The 9,267-nt window shown below is 48.8% G+C and overlaps 1 protein-coding gene across 2 annotated transcripts in view; it reads left to right on the top strand.

Moving 5' to 3' along the window:
* The first annotated feature begins 3,512 nt into the window (after positions 1-3,512).
* The window catches only part of LOC115463175 (gastrula zinc finger protein XlCGF26.1-like), a 34,442-nt gene continuing 28,687 nt past the window's right edge, over positions 3,513-9,267 (top strand). For both annotated transcript variants that reach the window (XM_030193439.1, XM_030193450.1), the window contains exon 1: positions 3,513-3,603. The gene's annotated coding sequence lies outside the window, so the exon portion shown is untranslated. The remainder of the gene's footprint in view (positions 3,604-9,267) is intronic.

Raw genomic sequence — 9,267 nt, 5'->3', positions numbered from 1 at the left:
CTTCTCCCCCACCTCCCCCGAGCAATCTCAGTCTCTAACTCTGAACCCCTTCCTAAGAAGGATGACTGTCCTCCCCTGGCAGATTTCTCTGCCTCCACCCCAAAACGTTATTTCTCTTTCCCTCCAGCAACCCCATCTCACCCACCAGTTCTTTCTCCATTCTTCCCAGTGCACACACATCCCATACCTCTGTCAATCTAACCCCTGACCTCCCCCCGTAAAGACACACAGATCTCTCTCTCATTTACCTTATTGCATTCATACACCAGTTCTCTTTCTGAAATCCCTTTTGTCACCAGCACACATACTCCCAGTTATCTGAGAATACCCCCCCCCCCGACTCTGAACAGCCCCCAAGCTCACACCCCTCCAATGTTCTGTCCAGCACTCACAGCATCACAGCTGACCTAAACCCACCCTAACGCAAACACAGTCTCACCGCAGCTCTATGTGAACACCACCAATACATCTCCCCTACTCTCTGTTTCCCTCCCTCGGCACATTAATACACCCACACTCACCTTCTCCCCCCCTGTGCAATCCCCAGAATTCAGCCTCGGTACTGCACTCACGTATTTCACCTGTAGCTTGGCACCCACAGCTTGTCTTCATTCTCCCTCATCCATACTTTCAGTATCTACACTCCTCAGCCTGCCCTTGTCATCCCCTCTGTCACTCCTCAAGTTCTCCCTCCAACCCTAGCATGCACCCTCTGTCCTGCAAGATCATAGAATAGAAAAACAGATTTTATGCTGCTTATCCTAAATATAAGCAGTGGATTTTCCCAAATTCATCTTAACAATGGCTTTATGAACTTTTGTATTAAGAACTTTTCCAAATCTTTTTTAAATCCTGCTAAGCTAACTGCTTTTAGCACATTCTCTGCAGTGAATTCCAAAGTTTAATTACATTTTGCGTGAAGAAAACATTTTCTCTTTGTTTTACATTTACTACTTAGTAGCTTAATTGCATGTCCCCTAGTCCTTGTATTTTTGGAAAGACTAAACAAGCTATTTCACTTCTACCAGTTCCACAAGCAAACACATTTTACAAAGCAGGAGGAGGGGGAAGGAGAAGGTAAAGAGATGGCAGGAAGCAGAAAGTGACAATCAGAGGGAAAAAGACAGAGAAGAAGGAAAATGTAAAGAGATGTCAGGAAGCAGAAAGTGAGAGTCAGAGGGGAGAGAGGCAGGAGAATGTAAACAGATGTCAGAAGGAAGAAAGTGTCAGTCAGAGGGAGAGGAACTGAGGAAGAACAATGTAAAAGACATTTCAAGAAGCAGAAAGTGACAGAGAGAGAGAGAGGGAAAGAGGAAGGAGAATGTAAAGAGATCCCAGGAAGGAGAAAGTGAGAGTCTGGAGGAGCAGCTGCTGTGTGAGGGGAGGAGAATCAGGAAGAAGAGTCTTCTGTGTGTGTGGCATTGCCTGGCACTGCATCCCCTGCTGCCCACCTCCTGCCAGTGAGGGGAGGAGAATCAGGAAGAAGAGCCTTCTGTGTGTGTGGCATTGCCTGGCACTGCATCCCCTGCTGCCCACCTCCTACCAGTGAGGGGAGGAGAATCAGGAAGAAGAGCCTGAGGGGCTACAGCAGGGAATGGATTGAGCAGTGCCAGGCTCATTTCTTCTTGTGTGTGTGTGGCATTGCCTGGCACTGCATCCCTTGCTGCCCACCTCCTGCGTGAGGGGAGGAGAATGAGGAAGAAGAGCCTGAGGGGCTACAGCAGGGAATGGATTGAGCAGTGCCAGGCTCATTTCTTCTTGTGTGTGTGTGGCATTGCCTGGCACTGCATCCCCTGCTGCCCACCTCCTGCTGTGGCATTCCCTGGCACTGCATCCCCTGCTGCCCACCTCCTACCAGTGAGGGGAGGAGAATCAGGAAGAAGAGCCTGAGGGGCTACAGCAGGGAATGGATTGAGCAGTGCCAGGTGTATGTGTGGCATTGCCTGGCACTGCATCCCCTGCTGCCCACCTCCTGCCAGTCTCCTACCTGCTCAGCACAAACCCCAAGAGCCATCCTCCTGCCCTTCTCCACGGCTCCCTCTCTCCCTGCACCGGCCCCCAGGGGGCACCTCTGGGCTTTGCTGGGTCAGTATGGGAATCAGGGTCTCCTAAACCCAGGAAGAGATCAAAGTGCACAGAAATGGAAGATAATGGTTAAAAAAAATTCTCCCTCTTCACTCCACCCCCAGGAACCTTCTGACCAATCAGTGCCAGAGGAAGCTAAAATTCGTCCCCCTCACCCCACCTTTGGGAACATTCTGACCAAGGAGGATGAAGGACCCGGGATGACGTTCCCAAATTGAAGCCCCTGGGGTTAGTCTTTGTTTCCCCTTCCCCTCGCAGCCGTCATCTAGTACACTCAAAACAAAGCAAGCAAACTTCCAGAATGAGCTGCTGCAATTTCGTTGTCGTTCTTTATTGTTAGTAGCATTTTTATTGAGTCTCCTTTATGTTTGCAAACATGCTGGCTACTGCAGCATACGGATGTATACAGAGGAAGTATTGGTTTCCTCGTTTAGAGTACTAATTTGCATAGGGTTACCATTGATCCACTCCGGGTTTTGCTTCCATTGAACGCAATGGAAGTAAAACCCAGACTGGCTCAGTTGGCTCTACATTTGAAATCATTTTGTCATTTGGGAGGGGCTGGCTAGGGACTTCCTCCTGTATTTTTCACCTAGTAAAGGGCCACCAAAGCAGACATCATGTTATGAGAATCAAGTACTTAACGATCAGACTTACTATTTATAAGTACAATTTTAAAAATCATTAATTAAGTTGAAACTTTGTTCCTGTGCCTACATCCAAAAAAAAAATAGCATGTGGAAAGTTGTTCCTTTTTGTTTTGTGGAATTCAATGGTATATTATAAAAATGCACTTGCTTTTTTTAATTGCTATTATGATTATGCCTTGGTATTGCTCCATGCATTGTGCAACCGCACCTCGAATATTGTGTTCAATTCAGGTCACTGCATCTAAAAATCTGCCAAGATACCCGTTCCAGGAGGGAGACTCTCTGGCCAGTCCTGGATTTCTCCCAACCTCATCCTGTTGCATTGTGGGACACAGATTGCAATTATGCAGCATAGAGTCAAAGAGGCCAAACAGTAAGGCAGCTCAGCTGATCTTGTTATTTTCCCCGCTGCATCCTGAGCTCCTGCTTTTGCTCTCTTTTGTCCGTTTACCTTAACTGCTAAATGCATGACTTGACTTTGTGAAATTGTCTTGCCAATAAAGTTAAGTCGGTGTGAATCGAACTTTGAAAACAAAATACCAGCTCCTCCCCTGCCCAGTCTACCATTGTGTGGTCACTGTCGCTCGTGTTTTATCTCCTCCAACTGATTGGTCAGAATCCGCTGGGGCGGGGAAAGAACGGGAAGCGTATCCCACCGCCTGCCACTGATTAGTCAGAATCCTCCTGGGGGCGGGGAAATAAGAGGAGAAGAACGTGCCCTTGCGCTCTCTCATTCCCTTCCCTGCCAATAGAAGAAAATAGAGTTACTGCAGCTGCTCCCTTCCTGACTCCTAGGGGTCGCTGCAGCCAGGGAGGCAAGGCTGCTGCTGGAGATTGGAGAATGGCTGCAAGAGTTTGTGCTGAGCAGGTAGGAGACTGGCAGGAGCTGGGCAGCAGGGGATGCAGTGCCAGGCAATGCCACACACACAGAAGAAGAAATGAGCCTGGCACTGCTCAATCCATTCCCTGCTGTAGCCCCTCAGGCTCTTCTTCCTCATTCTCCTCCCCTCACTGGCAGGAGGTGGGCAGCAGGGGATGCAGTGCCAGGCAATGCCACAGCACAGCAGGGGATGCAGTGCCAGGCAATGCCACACACACAGAAGGAGAAATGAGCCTGGCACTGCTCAATCCATTCCCTGCTGTAGCCCCTCAGGCTCTTCTTCCCCATTCTCCTCCCCTCACACAGCAGCTGCTGCTCTTCTTCCTGATTCTCCTCCCCTCACACTGGCAGGAGGTAGGGCAGCAGGGGATGCAGTGCCAGGCAATGCCCACACACACACACACGAAGAAATGAGCCTGGCACTGCTCAATCCATTCCCTCCAGTAGCCCCTCAGGCTCTTCTTCCTCATTCTCCTCCCCTCACTGGCAGGAGGTGGGCAGCAGGGGATGCAGTGCCAGGCAATGCCACACACACACAAGAAGAAATGAGCCTGGCACTGCTCAATCCATTCCCTGCTGTAGCCCCTCAGGCTCTTCTTCCTCATTCTCCTCCCCTCACTGGCAGGAGGTGGGCAGCAGGGGATGCAGTGCCAAGCAATGCCACACATACACAAGAGCCTGGCACTGCTCAGTCCATTCCTGCTGTAGCCCCTCAGGCTCTTCTTCCTCATTCTCCTCCCCTCACACAGCAGCAGCTCCTCCTGCTTTACCAGACTCTCACTTTCTGCTTTACTTTCTCCCTCTGTCACTTTCTGCTTCCTGCTATCTCTTTACATTCTCCTTTCTCCCCCTCCCTTTCTGGCCCCATCTCCTCTTTTCTTGAACCTTCTTGGGGAGGAGTCGGAGGGCATGAGAAAGAAACTAAACTCATACTTCCCATCCTGCACAGGAGGAACTGGAGCTCTGGAGAAGGGCAGGAGAATGGCCCTTGGGGTTTGTGCTGCGCAGGTAGGAGACTGGCAGGAGGTGGGCAGCAGGGGATGCAGTGCCAGGCAATGCCACACACACACAAGAAGAATGAGCCTGGCATTGCTCAATATATTCCCTGCAGCCGCTCAGGCTCTTCTTCCTGATTCTCCTCCCCTCACACAGCAACTGCTCCTCCTGCTTTACCAGACTCTCATTTTTGCTTTACATTTATTTATTTATTGCATTTGTATCCCACATTTTCCCACCTATTTGCAGCCTCAATGTGGCTTACAGTAAGTCGTTATTGGTAAATAAAGATTGAGATAGCAGTTATTGTTGCATACAGGCTGTAAATAACATGATCAAGAATATAGTCAAGCATTTGGAGACAGATTGTACATTTCTGATGTAGGTAAGGTGTGAATAACATAGTACAGAATATAAAACAAGCATTTATAAGAAGACATTTCTGATATAGGTATGGTGGCGATGAGTCGTAATTATATCTGCTGATCTTTGTGGTGTGCCTTGTTGAAGAGGTGAGTCTTTAAGGATTTTGCGAAAGTTTGTTTGTTCCCAGATGGTTTTTTACTTTGCTCGGTAGTGCGTTCCATATTCGTGTGCTCAGGTAAGAAACGTTGACGTGTGCATTAGTTGTATTTGAGACCTTTACAGCTGGGGAGTGGAGGTTGAGGAATGTTCGAGAAGATCTTTTAGCGTTTCTGGGTGGCAAGTCTATCAGGTCTGACACGTAGGCTGGGGGCCTCTCCGTGAATGATTTTATGAGTTAGAGAGCATACTTTGAACGCGATACGTTCTTTGAGTGGAAGCCAATGTAGTTTTTCCCTTAAGGGTGTAGCATTTTCATATTTTGTTTTACCGAATATGAGTCTGGCTGCGGTGTTCTGGGCGGTTTTGGAGTTTCTTTATGATTTGTTCTTTACACCCGACGTATAGTGCATTGCAGTAGTCTAGGTGACTAAGCACTAATGATTGTACTAGGTTGCGAAAGATGGTCCTTGGGAAGACAGGTCTTATTCTTTTTAGTTTCCACATTGAGTGGAACATCTCTTGGTTGTGTTTATATGGTGAATTGTTTGTGTTTATGTTGTGAGGTGATTATAAGGCATTGTGTTTTTTCTGCATTGAGTTTCAGCTGGAATGCATCTGCCCATGAATGCATAATATGGAAGCTTTGGTTTATGGTCGTTAGAAATTTCCTTTAATCATTTTTGAACGGGAGGTAGATCGTTACGTCATCTGCATATATATGGGTTGAGATTTTGGTTTGGATAGTAGTTTGCCAAAGGTGTCATCATTAGGTTGAAGAGGGTCGGCGAGAGAGGAGATCCCTGGGGGGACTCCACATTCAGGTTGTCCATATGGCTGAGGTATTCGAGTTAGATACCACTTGGTACGATCGTGTGGTTAGGATGCCTTTGAACCAATTGAGAACGTTACCTCCAATTCCAAAGTATTCAAGGATATGTAGTAGTATTCCATGATCAACCATATCGAAGGCGCTGGACATATCGAATTGTAGAAGAAGAATGTTTTTGCCGGTTGCAATCGCTTGTTTAAATTTTGACATGAGGGTAACTAGAACTGTTCGGTGCTGTGGTTGGATTGGAATCCTGATTGAGAGTCGTGGAGTATTGAAAATTTGTTTAAGTAGTTAGTGAGCTGTTTGGTTACTATACCTTCCGTTACTTACCTTCCTCTCTCCCTCTGTCACTTTCTGCTTCCTGACATCTCTTTACATTCTCCTTCCTTTGCCCACATTTGTCTGGGCTTCCAGAATATAAAATCTTATGTTTGTGTAAACCCAACTCTCCTTCACACAGTCATGGGCCCCTACTAGCTCTTTGGATCAGGCACCCTAGACCCAGGCCACAATCCAAAGCTCTGTTCTTATGAGCTGGGCTCAGGCCGGGGCCAGGCTTGATCCCAGTAGGCCATAGAGTTTTAAGCCACTCTCTTTACCATTTTCCTTTTGTAGTTCTCTGAGCAAAAGAACATCCAAAGAAACTCTCCATCATAAGTACATAAGTATTGCCATACTGGGACAGACCAAAGATCCATCAAGCCCAGCATCCTGTTTTCCTGGATTGGGCCCCGTTGGAAACAGGATGCTGGGCTTGATGGACCTTTAGTCTGTCCCAGTGCGGTAATACTTATGTTCTTATGTACTTACACAAAAGTTGTTTTTGTCCAAGTTATTTTGCTTTTAGCAAGCTGGATGGACTCCTCATGTACCTCAAGGCCTTAAACAGTACCAGGCCTCTGCATTAGGTCTGAAAATGGTCAAGTCTGTAAAAGTTAGGTTCACGATGCAGGCTAGTAGTGAAATGTAGTGCCTTATGCAGTGTTTTTAGCCCTACACCTGCTTCTTCTGCAGGTAAGCATCCCGCTGGGCCTTTTTCCTCAGCCACTGGAACTCCTCGGGACCAGACCTTTCCTGGACCATCCTCTTCCCTCTCAGAGCTACTCCCTCTGACACTGAACAGGTTTCTGCCTGCTCCTCTCCCAGTCCAGTTCCTTGGGGTACTCTTAGTTCTGAGAGGACCGGTCTACCCAGAGGTGGTTGGGTGATTACTCACGCGGGCCACCTCTGGGCCAAGGGCTCACAAACATACCCAGTACTACTACTATTATCCTATATAATAATTCTCACCTCCAGCGTTCTGAGGCTGCCTGGAACCGTTGGAAAAGGAAAATGGAATAACTAAAAGTGATGTCCTCCCTGAAGTGCCACTGATTGGCTGGGTATGACATGCTGCAGAACAGTGGCGTTCCTAGGGGGGGGACACCCGGGGTGGGCGCCCCGCCTCCCGGGGTGCAGCGCCCCCCCCCCCCCCGGGTGCATGCCGCTGGGGGGGGGGGGGGTGCCGCAGCGGTGCCCTGCTGCGAGTTTACTAATTTTGCTCGTTCGCTGCAGCTCCCTCCTCCCCGGAACAGGCAGTAACCTGTTCCGGGGCAGAGGGGAGCTGCAGCGAATGAGAGAAGTTAGCGAACTCTCCAAGCAGGCGCGCGCCGCTGCACCCCCTCAGTGGCGTGCACCCGGGGTGGACTGCCCCCCACCGCCCCCCCCCCCCCCCTTGGTACGCCACTGCTGGAGACAACGTTCAATAGACAGGAGTGGAAGTGAACAAAGCAGTCTGATGGTAAGCAAGGAAGCCCAATTGGTAATCTCTGATTCCACTCCCCAAAGCAGCTGTCATTCCTATACACTCAAAAAAAAAAAAAAAACAGGAAACCTGGGACTCGGAGCGGCTTCTCATTGCCGTTTTACAGCTGTTTCCACTGGACAAAAGGAGGGGGGAGACACACAGACCCTGCAACTGGTGGGGGGGGGGGGGGGCCTGCAACTGAGAAAAAGGAAGGGATGGAGGGGGAGAACCCTGCAACTGGGAAAAAGGGAGGAGGGGGGACCCTGCAACTGGGAGGAAAGAAGGAAGGGAGGGAGGGGGGACACCCCTGCAAATGGGAGAGACATACCAGGGGGGGGATGACCCTGGAAACTGGGAGAGAGGGGGGACCCTGACACATACTCTCATTCTCACCACACACACTTGCACCCAGTCCTCACTCTCTCTCTGTCACACATACACTCGCACAGTCACACTCTCTCAAACATACACACTCCGAGGAAAACCTTGCTAGCGCCTGTTCCTTTAAAACAGAAACGGGCCTTTTTTACTAGTCATTTCTAAAGCGCTACTAGACTTACGCAGCGCTGTACACTTGAACATGAAGAGACAGTCCCTGCTCGACAGCGCTTACAGTCTAATTAGGACAGACAACAGGACAAACAAGAGATAAGGGAATATTAAAGTGAGGATGATAAAATGAGGGTTCTGAAACAAGTGAGTAGGGTTAGGAGTTAAAAGCAGCATCAAAAAGGTGGGCTTTTGAGCTTAGATTTGAAGATGGCCAGAGATGGAGCTTGACGGTACCGGCTCAGGAAGGTCTATTCCAGGCATATGGTGCAGGCAAGATAAAAGGGAACGGAGTCTAGAGTTAGCAGTAGAGGGAGAAGGGTGCAGATAAGAGAGATTTACCCAGTGAACGGAGTTCCCGGGGAGGAATGTATGGAGAGATGAGAGTGGAGAGGTACTGAGGAGCTGCAGAATGAATGCACTTATAGGTCAATAAGAGGAGTTTGAAACTGTGTGCGGAAACGGATTGGAAGCCAGTGAAGTGACTTGAGGAGAGGGTAATATTTGGCATAACGGACACTGGCGGAATATTAGTCGTGCAGCAGAATTTTGAACAGATTGAAGGGAGAGAGATAGCTAAGTGGGAGACGTGAGAAGCAAGTACTGGCTCTTCTCCGCAGTGGCAGCCAGCCCATCGCCGTGCCCCATGCCTTCCAGGTGCAAGCATTCCCTCGGTCACTGCCGCGGTTCTAGATCTCTATTAGATAAATAACACACAGCTAAACCAATAAAAAAAATCCAGAAAAATAGCAAGAAGTGGAAGAGATGTCCTGTCGCTAACAAAAATGAGCATGAGGGAGCATTACGCTGAAACACAGTGACAAATACAACTTCACTTCCGCCAGAATTCTGCGTGACTGCGCAGCGCAAAAATTGACGTAGAATTTCCCATTCACGCAGAATTCAGTTTTTTTTCCTGCAGAATCTATACCGTGGTGGAACAGGGACCGCGGTAAAGGCCTGT

Source organism: Microcaecilia unicolor, chromosome 1, assembly GCF_901765095.1.
Source record: "Microcaecilia unicolor chromosome 1, aMicUni1.1, whole genome shotgun sequence".
Lineage (NCBI taxonomy): Eukaryota > Metazoa > Chordata > Amphibia > Gymnophiona > Siphonopidae > Microcaecilia > Microcaecilia unicolor.
Note: the sequence above shows the minus strand (reverse complement) of the source record. Positions and strands in the feature narration are given on the sequence as shown.